Source organism: Mixophyes fleayi, chromosome 1 (assembly GCF_038048845.1).
Source record: "Mixophyes fleayi isolate aMixFle1 chromosome 1, aMixFle1.hap1, whole genome shotgun sequence".
Taxonomy (NCBI): domain Eukaryota; kingdom Metazoa; phylum Chordata; class Amphibia; order Anura; family Limnodynastidae; genus Mixophyes; species Mixophyes fleayi.
In genome coordinates this window covers 300083396-300098506 of record NC_134402.1, presented here as the reverse complement: position 1 = coordinate 300098506, position 15111 = coordinate 300083396, and the positions used below count along the sequence as shown (strand labels likewise).

At 37.1% G+C, this 15111-nt stretch overlaps 1 protein-coding gene across 1 annotated transcript in view; it reads left to right on the top strand.

The window, feature by feature from the left end:
- The first annotated feature begins 239 nt into the window (after positions 1-239).
- Positions 240-15111, top strand: part of LOC142108256 (protein FAM240B-like) — a 43705-nt gene continuing 28833 nt past the window's right edge. The window contains exon 1 of the mRNA XM_075191889.1: positions 240-540. The gene's annotated coding sequence lies outside the window, so the exon portion shown is untranslated. The remainder of the gene's footprint in view (positions 541-15111) is intronic.

Here is a 15111-nt window from a genome sequence, read left to right as displayed (position 1 = left end):
GACAGGACAGTTTGTTGTGTGATAATGAAGAACGTATCTCTAGATTAACAGTTCTAAAGAACAGCAGATTTTCTGATGTCACGTGTAACACAATAGCCAGCTGTGATCGGACAACATTCCAGGCTTTCTGTTCATTGCAGGATCACATTGCCAAATATACAATCCACAGTACAAAATGGAGTCAAATACCTATGCTAGGTTTTAAAGAATACTTCTCGGCTTATATTAAGTGCAGTTACATGTGTCTCATTAAAGCATACTAGACCTGTGTTTACACAGTGCATACATTATAGAAAATGAAAAGTGTTCACAAAAAGGTTGTCAACCAGCTTGTGCAGTGAGGGAGTAACCTTAACGGACATGGAATAAAGAGATCATGCAGGTATTTGTTATGTGATTCCAAGTCTTGCCATTGATATCTTCGTTTGCTATATAACATCCAATAGGTTGAAGGGACTGAGCCTTCTGCAGAGGCAGAACAGAAAACTATCTAAAACATTGGAGCAGCTCAGGGGTCCTGAGTGAACCTAAATAGTAAAGGTAAGAACAGTCCATGCCATGCTTACTCTTAAATGAAATACTGTACTATTTTAAGCTATAACACAATCCAAAATAAAGTATAGACTATTTCTTTGAAACGTTGTTAGTTTTTACTGTGTCTAATTCATTATCACTAATTATAACATTTTTCAGTGTGCTATGTGTTTTATTTGCATTATTTAATTCTTAAATGGAAAATAATTAAAGGGTTGTTATTTTTAACTGAAAAGTGGTGCATTGATTCTGTTGCATTCAAATCATTTTTTTGTGCCTATAAAAACTCTGCAGCTTATGAAACCTGAAGGACATTTTTTATCCATTTTTCTTCAAGCCCAAAGCAATGATTTATGAATGTGTTATAAACACACATAGGAGAATTTTTTTAAGTTAGTGTGAAATATTTTCTTCATTTGTCAATGTTAAGTGATTTGTTTTACAAGACATCCATTAGAAGTATCTGTAGCCAATCACATTAGTTAAACCACATTTAAGAGACATTTCTGCATCTCTACATAAACTGATCTTACCTTTGTACCATTCACAATTGTTCTATTTTATCCATTGTTTAATATGCAAACATTTTCAAAAAGTGGTCAAATAGGTACACGAAAAATTGTGGCATTACAACCTTCACTATACTTGTTTCTATCTCTTACCACTTATGTCCCTAGAATATGATATTAGTTACAGTCCTGCTTATGTTAGTGTGAGGTTGTACAGATTGGAGAAATTGTGTATAAGATTTACCTCTCAAGACTGTTCTGTTTGAGTTGATGTTTTAATCAAGAATTCTAATTAGTTTCAATGCTGAAAGCATATTTCTTTGAGCAAAATCAATTGCCAGTGAGCTCAGTTTTGATTTTATGCATAGAGAAAATGAGAATTCATCAAGAAAATATTGAGTAGTTAATATTGGATTACTGACTCAGGGCTCAGCTATACTCTGACTTTGGGTGATAATGAAACTTTGTACAGGACATGACATGATAAGGTTCTGTCAGTAGTTTTTCTTTGTTTAAAATGGACGATATTTTCTAAATGAAGATTATTCAATACGATGATTGTCAGCTATTAGTTTTTTAATATACTTTATTAACACTCCTGTTCCTCTGCACTAATATATATATATATATATATATATATATATATATATATATATACATATATGTATCTATATACATGTATCTATATCTATATATATATATATATGTATTTATATACAAATGTATATATATATATATATATATATATATATATATATATATATATATATATGCATATATATATTAATAATAATTTGGGCTAAACAATTTATGCATACCTTATAGAGTAAAGCAGTGATGGACAACAGGTGACCCTCTGAGCCTTTAACTGTGGCCCCACAGCTCCTTTCTGATTGATTTTCAGATTTGTTTGGTATAGCTTGCATTAAAATAGCTGCTAATATGTTATTACATATAGGTTTCTCTTCTTTGATTTAAGTGTATTTATTTAACTCATTACTGAGATTAAACAGATTTGACTAGTGATGTTCACTCTTCAAAATAAAGAAAGTGAAATATTCCTAAATATAGCCATGTAATCCCGATCAGAAAGAAAAGTCAACATTTCATAGTTCATGATAATGTCTTTTAATTGTGAGCTGTGAATAGGAGTTTGAAAATGGAACTTCAGATTTGAGTTAACAGCTTTGCTAACAGCTTACAGCTTTGGTATTTTCAAGATGGATTCTATCAATATTTCAAAGTCGCAAAAACGGAACCAGTTAAGAACCTTCCTAGGCTTAGTAGGTTACTACAGGAGAGTCGTAAGCCATTTTGCCACAAGAGCTGCTCCACTTATGGACATGTTACAAAAAAAGTTGTCCTCACAGATTGGTCTGGTCTGACTCTGCAGAGGCTGCTAGGTCAGATCTTCGCTTAGCCCTCTGTTCCTCTCAGTTCTACAAGCACCTGACTTTATCCGTAGATTCTTCCTTCAAACTGATGCTTCAAGTGTTGGCTTAGGTGCAGTCTTATCTCAGGAGAAGAATGGAGTAAAAAATCCTATTTTGTATATGAGTCAGAAGTTGTTAGCGAGGGAACAAAAGTATGCAATCATGGAGATGGAATGTCTTGCCATAAAATGGGCTATTATCTCCTAGGCAGAGAATTCTCATTAATAACAGACCATACACTATTGCGGTGGATGCAGAACAACCGTAAGGTAAAAGGTAACTTGCTGGTTCTTGGCAATGCAACCTTTCAGGTTCTCAGTAGAACATTAACCCGGGATTCTGCGTAAAAATGCAGATGCACTATCTCGAAAATTTGCGATCTTCGTGAAGTCCATGTCCCAGCTACTTGGTGACGCTAGGGAAAAGGATATGTGACAAAGGGAGTACTTCGCCACAGTCTTCTAGAAGAGGAGCTAGGTATTTAGCTGGCAAGCTGCAGAGAAAGGCTATAAAGTAACACATGTGTACAGTAGTGCACATAAGTTAAAGAGATACAGGTGGAGGACCTATGTGTATCAAAATAATAGAAAAAGTCTGATTTTACATATGTTGAAGTGGTTTAAAACATCTTTTTGCTCAGCTAGCACCAGGCTGACAGAGTGGGAGTGCATGAGGCTAATCAAAACAGAACCCCTGCAGGTTACACATTTTTAAAGGCAAGATGGGGATGTCATCTGTCCCTCAAGCTAGGGTTGTGGGAGGAGTGTAAGCTATTTAAACTTGTCTTTTTATTTTATGTGTGTGACAGATGCCAGACAGTGGCAAGTGTCTAGGAAGCTGGCAATACAAGCATATATACATATACACCACGGATTAGTTGAGGGCAGTCAAATTGCAACTGGCTTGAAACCCATTATCGCTACATGGGGGTGGGATAGTTTTTGTTTTGTTTTGTTATTTTTGTTTTGTTTTTTAATTGAACAACCTGAACTTTAAAATAAATATATGAATTAATTTAATAGAGAAGAGTTATTTTCTAGTGACATCTCTTCTTAAAGTGTTGTTTCCTCTTATTTGTCCAGCACAATCTGGACTCTATTTTGCATTAGTTCCTAAGTCCAGAAATCTTGATTTTGTTTGTTACTCAGCACTTATTTGTAGCAGATGACTCAGCAATCTGCTGATCTCCAGCATGACTCCATTAACTTTGAGCATTAGCAAAAAAACAAAAATACAGCACATATCAGGTATTGAATTAAATATGCCACGGAGTCTCTGTAACATGCTTACAGTCCAGTACTGTGATATTTCCATCATTATGGAAGGTTAAAATCTGTGTTTCAAATATAAAACAGAGAAATGTGTCTCTAGCTATCAATTTTTACGTGTTAAAAAAAATCATTAAAGAACTTAATTGTTTACATATGGATGCAATAAACAAAAACCTGCCCATTCTTCCCAGGGTAGAGCCTCTTACAAAGTTTTTAGAATAACATATGGTAGGTAATAAGGTAACTCTTACAGAATTCATGTCCACTGTTCTCCATATGCCTTTAGATTTACAGTGTACCACTATGTTTTCAGTATAAAATTTTACAGTCAATTTACTTTAATCTTGTCAGTGTTAACTGTAATGAGTTGTACACCATCCGGCTGCTGAAATATTTATAGGCTGATGTGAGCATATGATCTGGGCCCGGTGTGTGCAATGATGTATTTTCCCAATGAATGCACCAAGGACAACATCACTTTGACTAATGATGAACTGTACACAGCTCTGCACTTGTTCCTAAGAGAAATCACAATGTCACAACCAGAGCAAAAACATATAACTTTTTGTAACAATTTAAAAAGAATAATAGAGAAAACCATTTAGAGAACTTGTGAAAGAATCTTGTGCTAAGTTTACTAAGTTCATTTATATACTGTGTGTAAGAAGTGAGTGACAGCCTTGTCAACTAACTCTAAGGGTAGAACAACTACAGCACAGACAGACTGTATGGGTTAACATTTAGCACCACTGAGGGGAGAAACTACCCCCCTCACAAGCACAATATGGCAATGCACTGAATAACAATAACATGCTATATTGGGGTCACTGATTGCTGTAAATGTACCATAGTTACAACAAGACCTTACATTATCATCAATAAATCTCTAAGTCATATGATTCTTTTCTTTAGTGTAAAAGAAAAAGTATATATAAACAAATATATATTTTTGCAGTATAATATAACTTTAAGGGGCGTATTCAATTGTTAGCTTTAACGCTAACAAACGAGCGCTCGAAAAATCTTAGCGTTAATACGGTAATTGCTCGCAGAATTTCAGCTCGCTGCTCCTTGAGCTGCGAGCTGAAATTCCGCGAGTAAACTACCGTATTAACGCTTTTCGCGCGCAATATTACCGTATAAACGGTAATATTTTTCGAGCGCTCGTTTTTCAGCGTTAGCGCTCACAATTGAATACGCCCCTCATAATCAAAACTATTTAACAAACCTCCATTTTCACAGACTTGGCATAATATTATTAGTTTAGCTAAAATATGTTCCAAATTTTATCATCATCATTATATTACCCCAGAAAACATATTATACACTTCTAATGAAATACATAACAAACAGTCCCCAGCAGTCAGCCTACTATAAAGCCAGAAGAAAGCAGCAAGTTATACAGCCCCAAAAATCATTAATAGCTTAATAAACAGATAAAATCACTAGCAAGTTATATAGTCCCATTGACTATCATGCTATAATCCTCAATGATGAGCACTTTATACAGATCCATGCAATAGAGCCCAAATGACTGTGACTAGCATATTATCCAAACTCAATTGCCATTGCTTACACTATAGAGTCCCTTAACTCCATCATCACGATGGCTAAGTGGATAGCACTTCTGCCTTACAGCACTGGGGTCATGAGTTCAATTCCTAACCATGGCCTTATCTGTGTGGAGTTTGTATGTCCTCCCTGTGTCTGCGTGGGTTTCCTCCAGGTGCCCCGGTTTCCTCCCACACTCCAAAAAACATACTGGTAGGTTAATTGGAGAAGTGTTCGGCACTGCAGGCTGACATCATCGTGACGTCTGTCAATAGAAACTTAAAGTGGGAACCCCTAAGGTTAAGTGTTTAAACATTTAATCTGACATTGCTGCTTTAAATTGCTATTGACAGATGTCGCGATGACGTCCCCCTGCCGAACACTTCTCCAATAGAAATCGCTTGCTGTCAACATCGGAGATCTCCAGTGTCGGCTTGAAAGTAAGTCTGTTTCTATTCCAATCGGTTTTTCATAATTTCAGATTTTCTTTGTAGCCCTTCTCCATGTCGGAGTAGTGGACATCAATGTGCCTCTCATTTACACACACTGGAGGCAGCCAGGATTCAGGATGTGCAGGAACTTAAGAGATTAGGGTTACACATCAAGGCCTTAGCCTTCCCTCTTCCAAGTTGTCTATGAGCATTAGAAAGTAATACATAAACGTATGTTTATATTGGTTGTTAGAACATAACAACATTTCCTGTAATTTAACATTTAAAATACAGCTACATTTTATTATCACTTTTAATAAATAACATTTTCTGCTTTTATAAGAGATATCTCCTACTTATTCCTGAGTCAAAGTCTCTTTTATCAAAAGAAACCTTTAAACACCCAATCAATAAAGAAATACATAATGAGTAATCACAAAATGATGGGAACCTGCCTCAGAACAAATTAAACCATCATAATGGCCCTTCATTCCTGATTCTTTTAGCATTACTCAGCAGGAGAGTGATTGCTGTCAGATACAGTAGAACAGAGAGATGTCACATTGCACAGTAATCACGCTTGATGACCTACCAACATAATCATGTTAAGTTTTATTCATGCTGATCTGTCTATGAAAATCATTCTTCAAGTACAGGGAAGCTAAAATCTTAATAGTGCATCCTTCCTGTCTGTGAATATAGCACTGATTATTTAAATGTGAAAAGCTCTTATTTTGAATTATTTTCATGCGGCACTAAAGTGTCTTCTCTAAACGTATTAGCATAAAGACCATTGGAAGACCAAAATGCAATAGAGAAGGATCATGCAAATAAAGACATCTTTACAAGACACTGGCATATATTGGCTAAAAAATAATGAAAATTAATATGAATTACCTAGTTCAATAGAAATTATAGAAAATTGTGCCACTTGTCTTTTATTATAATTAATGTTTATTAATTATTTTATGCCATGTGTACAGTGGGCAATAATGATAATAGAATATGGTGCTAAGTCTTAGTTACATTGTTTATTATACTGTTTTTTTTTTAAGCAGATGAAGATAACAATGGCATACTTGATTGTTCATATGGGAAATTAGGGTAGGTTTACTTTTTGATATAGACATTAGGATTAAGGTTCATAAACAAAATAAAAAAATGTATCTTCCCATTGAGAGCACATCAACGAGCAATATACAAACAATTGTAATTTACAAAACTTTACATTCTAATAAAGACTTTCTTAGTCACTTCTTAGTTATTCTTCTTACTCATTCTTTGGCTCTAGTGTATTGTTTCAATGTTTTGGCTCTAGTGTTTTTCTGTGACTTTAGGAAAAAAGGAAATGCAGTAAAAGTAATTAACCTTTACTCCTCTTCAATTTCTTGGCTGCTGAGTGGGATGTGAAGCACGGGTGAGTAGCTGTAACACTAATTGTAAATTTTTTCAATTATTTCAATTAGACATGAGGGGAGATTTGTATTACCATTTTATAGTTGCACTAATTTACAAGGTATATTGACTTGGTCAAAATGAATTTATTTATAGGAAATTAATATAAATGTGGGATTTTTAAATTCATGTACAGCTTACTTTATGTCTCATTCTTTTTTGTTTCTTTTTGTTTAATATATGTTATTACAATTTATATACATTTCTAAGACTTTTATTATTGCAACATGTTTATTTTGTTTTGTTTTTTTCCAAAAACAAACATTTGGAAACTCCCCTCTAGAAAATCTTGTGTTTGTCCATGGGGATGGCAGTTTTCCTAGTCTCTGTGCCGACATGAAAATAGACAATTTCTTGAATAGAATTTTATTACCCAGTTCTCACTGGCAGGGTTTTGCCAGCATTTATCTATAAGTAACAGGATCAAATACTTAAGCTTTTACATATCCTTTTCTCCTGAGGATCATATGCATTTGCCAGGCAAATATATAAATAATTTATCATGTTTGTATAGTTTATCATCAGTTTATAATTTTTTTAATCTATATAGTATTAAAAATAATATTCATATCTTATGTATGAGATTGAGGTCATATAGTTATCAGCCTGTCCATCCTGCACATGTAGGAACTCTGATGGACAAAGGTGTTAGCATTCTATTACTTCAACAACGTTAATCACATTAATCAACTCTCTGTGGTTAGACTAGCTCCAGAATCATGAACAGACTAATCAATATTTAGAATGTAATTGTAATAACTCTAAATAAGCAAATGAGTAATCTCTGCAGAAGATTATGAAGAGAAACTATAGAAGAGATTGAGACAATAATTAATGACCAGCTCAGAACCCTACATGCCTACCTATGAATTAGGCTATAGTCATAAAACCTTTGGTTCACGCACTTAAGGGTCTTAGCGGCTTTGGTATACAAAATCACATTAAGTTGACCCCTGAGGGACATCAGGAGCTGTAAAGATTCTGCTGCGGATTTGGGATTCCAAATTTTGAATCAACTCCCGTTCCTTAAGGCATTTAGCTGCCAAGATACTTATAAGCTTGTCCCAGATGGTAGCCTAATGGGCTTCTAAAAGGATAGAAGAGGAAATGTCAAGGGTACAGTTAATGGTAAAATACTCAGTAAAAGCCTCAATTATTTCGAAGCACACAGATGGGTTAAGTAATATAGTGTCTTCTAGCCTCCAAGAGGAACAAGAAAGGGGAGAATATGATTTGTGTAGTGTAGAAAAATTAGATTGGCCGCATGGTCCGTACATGGAAACAGTACAATATCATTATGTATAACCTTTTGGGAAAATTTGGATACAGGAATAAACACTATGAGGAGCAGAATAAAAGGTGAACCCCTTGGCCACACAATTGGAGAGTTGCCAAGTATCAACAAGCATCCATTCAATAAGGATTGCAGCAAATTTCTGGAACATGGTTTGGTTATAGAACCAGAGTGACAAAATATATTTAACAGGGGATCCAAAATTAAATTACAATCTCCTCATAGGACCAAGTGATCTTTAGCATGGATATCTATTTGTTTAAGCAGCAAAGCAAGATAAGAGAGCTGGCCGGTGTTAGGGGCACAGGCAGAGACCAGGGAGAGTTGGAGATTACCCAAGGAATCTACCACAATAAAAATGTATCTTCAGGCTCAGAGTAGCAATGCTCAACAGTTAAAGGAACTGGGTGACGGATGAGGATGGAAACTCCATTTTGTTTTACCATCATTTAAGCATCAATAGGTAATATATGTATGATTTTATTGTGATATTAAATACTATTTTATACTTTTGACCACTCGTGATCTGCTATTTATGCTTTACTAGTTCTACTGGGAGATAGTTAGATTTGAGCGCTGCATTCGTTTTTTGTTGCTAACTCTATTATTAAATGGGGCTCAATGCTATTCTTCCATAATCTATATTATATTAATAGATACTGTGCTCCCTTATGAAAGCTATGTGAGTCTACTTCTGCTGATTAATTAAGAAGCTAAAGACTCTCATTCTGGAGGTATAACTTACATATTTTAATAAAGATTTGGAGTACCTTAAATGGACAATTAAAAAAAAATGGAGTCAATAATTTTGCACAAATAAAAGGCTTTATTACACTTTATCAATGAAACAATTGCAGTGTTACACTGCAATTTTATATCACTTGTAATGTCAACACTATACATACACCATGTTTGTTTTTAACCTTATTTCGCTACTTTCCATTATACCAGGTTGTTACTAATACCTTTTAATGTAAACCAATAAAATTATAATAATTTTACATTTTCAATACATCCTGGAGTGCCTTGATGTACACTTCTTTTTCCTGGCCCTTTAGTAATATGTGTTCAAGTGCACCCTTTTATTAATAAACAATATTGATATTTTGAATATAATTGGATGATAATATTTCAATATAAGGGGATGTATTATAATATTGCCTAGTGCGGTTATCTCAGTCTTTGTTAGTTTCTTCACTTTCTGTCATCATTGTGCTGGTCCTACAGCTCATGTGCAACCGCGGGACTTCACATTGGCCGTTCGCCAGTCAGTACACTATTTAAGGCACGTCCTCCTATCTCCTATTGTCAGATATTCAGGTGTCCTTACCTATGAGGACTCTGTCCTATCTGACTTGCGCTTCTTCTCCTGTCCCATTTCCAAGCAACTTGCTGTTCAGTCCTCTGCAGCTCATCACCTCTCTGTTGGTATTCTGTGTTACCTGTTTCTCGATCAATATGTGTTACTCTGCAGTACCTCGCGCTTCATCATCGATCCTGCATCTAGCCTCAGCCACCCACTGTGATCTCAGTACTCCAGCCTGCAGTAGTACTTCCTCATTGTCTCTCCTGTGTCTCCGCTTCCACAGTCTAGGACTGAGGGTCCTCTACAGGACATATGCGTAATCACTGATCCAATCACTGGGTACTCAGGCTAGAAAGGACCTCAACACTTCTTTTTACTGCCGTATACCTATTCTTGTCTAGTATTTAGTCCTCCTGGATCCTCCAGAGGACTGTGACCTGCGGCTAGAGAGAAGTTAAGCACATATTCCCTTGCCGGAATCCCTGGTGAATACTTCTCTACCGTTAGACTCTGCATCTCTCGGGGGGTAAGTCTATCCTGAGCATGCTTCGAGGTCTATTTCAAACCCGGACTTCGTGGCAGTTTCACTTTATTCTCGATATCCTCAGTTTTATTAAACATAACAGTGACATCAGAATAAAGAGAGGTTACATCTTGTCCTACAGTAGAGAGTGCTTTACAGATATCATCTCTTTTAGTCTCTAAAGTGTCCGTCCTTGTGCTAAGCTCAGATAAATCAGAGCAGAATTACTGCACAACTTGACAGAGTTCGGCTGGAAATGTTGTTTTAATGTCTAGAACAAGATGGTTTGTGAGGGTCCGGACCCCTACAGGAAGAGACTCTCATTAGTTAGACCTGATCTGAGCTCGTAGAGTGCCTAGGACTCATGGCTTAGAAGCAGACTGTTTATCTTGTTCTTTGTAGAGAAGTTGGATGCATCTAAGGTGTTCTGTCTTATATTCTTTGAATTTATATTGAAGAAAGAAAGTTCACATCAGTATTTAATTGTAGATTTGGAGGTGGCTAGACTCCGGGCAATGGAAGAAACTAAAAAAGGACACACAGTAGATGGCCTAAGTAGTACCCTGGTAGTGGGGGGAAGGGGAAACAAACAAGCCCCTTGAAAGAGAGTCTGACCGGCAGGACCTCATATGGTAGTTTGCTTAAATGGTTCTCAGAGGGGGTTATCAGCACAGGATCAGTGGCACACAAGCTGGGAGTGCAGAGGGCATCTTCAGGTGTTGATTAGGAAGCTCTTGAAAACTCCAGGCCATGGCTGTAATAACTGCCGAACCAGGGTGGGCGCAGAGACAGGGAGAGTTACAAAGGTGGTGTTTGACAAGTCTCTCAGCATAGTGTGAGCAGGAGACACAATACAGCAATAGGTACAGAGAGGGTCTCCAATTATCAAGGAAAGAGTCAGGAAATGTGACGGTTACACACTGCCCTTTTACAGATATGAGGTGCTAAGGGCTATGTATACATCTGTTACAGGAACACTTCGGGCATATGAGCTGTAGGCCCGTTAGGTGAACAATGGGAGGAAGTCCCAGAGGGTTCCAAAGCAGGGACCAGTTATTTCAATCAGGATGCTGGGATCCAGCAGTAACAGCAAATCATGGCCTCACTGCCCGGCAGATGATGGTCCCTAAGTCAGTACAGGACTGCAGTTCAATGTGGTAGAGCCCACGCAGGTGGATAGTGGGGTCAGCTATATGGCTCCACACTGATAGCAAGCATTGTTATGAGTGAGCCGATGGACTGGGTAAGTCAACAAGTGGGGGGATTTCCGATGTGGCTGCAGTGCGAGAGACAGTCCGACAGGTATATGCTGGAACCAGGTATGGTCGCGGCTTCGATTGATGCAGCGAACTGGTCAGGGATAGTCAGAAGATCCTTCCAACAGATCCGAGCACTAGACTGTAAACAGGTTCTAGGATCCGAGCCTTCCATGTCCTCTACATGTCGCAGTTCCCAGCAGATAAGCCAAAGTTCCTGATAACTGTCCGAGCAGGCTTTGCAGATATGTCGGTGCCCCCCATGGAAGGACACCACAACACAAGTGTCACAGCAATTTTGGGAAAGGGGACCCCAATTAGTCCTGATATAGGCCAGTGATGGCTAACCTGTGACACTTCAGGTGTTGTGAAACTGCGAGTCCCTGCATGCTCTGCCAACTATGAGCTAGTTATCTACTGGCAAAGCATGCTGAGACTTTTAGTTACACAATACCTGGAGTGTCACAGGTTAGTCATCACTGATATAGGCTGTTTCTGGTGAGAGCTCCGAGGAGGCATGTTTGCTTTTGCTAGTTAGCCACAGCAACCTACTATACAATGTTTTAATTAAATCCAATGCCCTGTATCTTGTTATATTAAATCTAAAATTAAATAGGTCTGTTCTTTTAATCCATAAGTTTTTTAAGGAGAAGTATTGCTTGGTCATGTTCTAGGGTATACAGTGTTAACCCTTTGAATGCTAGGGTGTTATATGTTAAAACTTTGAATGCTGGTATGTGAACTGTTAACCCTTTGCTAACAAGGGCCATAGTGCAAATGTTCTCAAACTCAGTCCTCAAGAGTTACCAACAGTTCATGTTTTCAATTATGCATAGGTGAGTTAATCTTTATTTCTGGGTCTGTAATCATGCTACATGTTTCTACAACATAAATCCTGAAAACATGACCTATTGGTAGCTCTTGAGGACTGAGTTTGAGCACCTCTGCCATAGTGTGGCAGTGTGTACATTTGTGTAAATGAGTTGTCCTATAAAAGGTGGTGGCTATAATTAGGTGTGTATGGATGTAATTAAGTGTTTATGGATGTGAGATACTTGTTTTGGGGTATTTTTCAGCAAAATCTGTAGCCTATGTGGTAGGAGAGGGTTAGATTAAGCGCTGAAACCCTGTTGTACCCCCTGCAGTTACATCCAAATCATGAACGTGATTGTTGCATTCATGACAAAGATTAGAAAACTATGATGTGCAAGAAACTAATTTATTTTCTATGCACAGCAGACTTTCTATTAGTGATCTTATTGCAAGACTATGCAGCCAGTCTCTGTAGGCCTCCTTTTGCAGAAAATGGAGATAATGGTAAACAATATCTTTCAACCTCTTACACAACATTCTGAGATACAATGCCTCATATTTTTTAATCTATATATATATATATATATATATGTATATGTATATATATATATACTGTATATATATATATATATATATATATATATATATATATATATTGGTCCTTCACTAGCTAAAAATATGAGGCGTTGATTACGGCAAGTTATAGTGCTTTGATACCAGAAACCACAATACACTGCAATTATCAAAATAATACTACCGTGTCCAGCTACAAATCACTTCTCACATGTGTTGTATGAGCCCAGATCTTATGCCCCATGGTGAAAGATTTGTAAACACACTTAATAATGTATACTTTATTCACCAAAACAGGTTTGGTCTGATAATGGAGTCTTTGATTAGTCTGGTGACAGATGGATTGTAGATTCCTGAATGATCCAGGCATAAGGTAGATGTGTCCTGAAAAGGTAGTAGTAAAAAGTAGAGATGCTCACTGACCTCTGTGTTTTGGTTTTTGGTTTTGGTTTTGGATCTGGATTACCGTCGTGTTTTGGTTTTGGTTTTGCCAAACCGCCCTTGCGTGTTTTGGTTTTGGTTTTGGTTTTCTTTGGTTTTGTTTTGCAATTTTCTTTAAAAATTAATGGTTTTGGGCATAAAATAAAATAATTTAGTTCTCCACCTGTTTCTTGGATAAGTAAAGTAATTCTAAAGCTAATAAATTAGGAAGAAAACAGTTTAATCCCTGGTAGGCCGTCCAAAACTCTGCACACAAACCTGATTGTCTTCCTCTCCATCTTAGCCTATTGGCAATGCAGCCATCGTCTTTGGGTGTATATTACACCATACACTTATAGTTAAATATATAAAGAAATGGACAAAGGCAGTATGGTTTCTGTCTTTATAGCCCCCCCCCCCCCCCTCCACTTGTAGTTAAATAGAAAAAAAGCAGCCTGCATAGACTGAACAATATAAAAAATAAATGGACCTAGGTAGTTTGGTGGCTGTCTATGACCCAACCCCCCCCCCCCCCGCCCTCAACTTGTAGTTGAATAGAAAAAAAGCAGCCTGCATAGACTGTAGAATTAGAATATAAAAAGAAATGGAGAAAGGCAGTTTGGTATCTGTCTGCATCAGACCCCCTCTCCACTAGGAGTAAAATAGAAAACTATTCAGCCGTTATAGAGTCTAGAATATAAATAGAAATTGAGAAGGGAATTTGGTATCTGTCTGCATCATAATCATCAACATCATCATTAGTGCCCTCATCGCCTACACAAATCTCCCCCTCATCCTCTTCTAATTCCAAAGTGGCATCCTCAATTGGTGTATCACCGGCTACACTCGGGCTCTTAAGGCACACAGCAGAACTGCTGAAAGGACCCTTCTTTATGGGTACACTGTCACTAACAGAATGCTCACGATTAGACATACCACTGGTGGATGGACTCTCCACAGGGATTGGTGTCATTTCTGATTCAGAGCATACATTATCCTCTAATGCCTTACTGTTTTCTTACAGCTCGGCTTTCACACGTAACAGTAGTTGTGCACCACTTTTAGACTCCAAATTACTTGGTCTTGCTTGGTCACGAGTGACCGTACAAGAAGGCTCAGTAACATTTTTTGATCTGCCACTAATAGAGATGACGTACTGGGAACACTATCATCAGGACTTGTGACAGAACCTGGTTGCTGATTCTGCTCATATGTGGACTGCTTTGAATCCATTTTAATGAGCCCAAAGCACTTGTAGTGCAAAATATTGTCTTATATAGATACTGCTGACAAATATGACTTTTTTTGACAGCCAGAAAAATTAGTGTTAAACACTGGGGAATATGGGAGACCCCAAAGCACGTGTAATGCAAAAAAAAATTAGAAATACTGCTGACAAATATCACTTTTGACAACCAGAAAAATTAGTCTAAAACACTGGGGAATATGGGAGACCCCAAAGCACTTGTAGTGCAAACAAATTTTAGTAATACTGCTGACAAATATCACTTTTTTTGACAGCCAGAAAAATTAGTGTAAAACACTGGGGAATATTAGACACCCCAAATCACTTGTAGTACAAAATATTGTCTTATATAGATACTGCTGACAAATATGACTTTTTTGACAGCCAGAAAAATTAGTGTAAAACACTGGGGAATATTGGACACCCCAAATCACTTGTAGTGCAAAATATTGTCTTATATAGATACTGCTGACAAATATGACTTTCTTTGACAGCC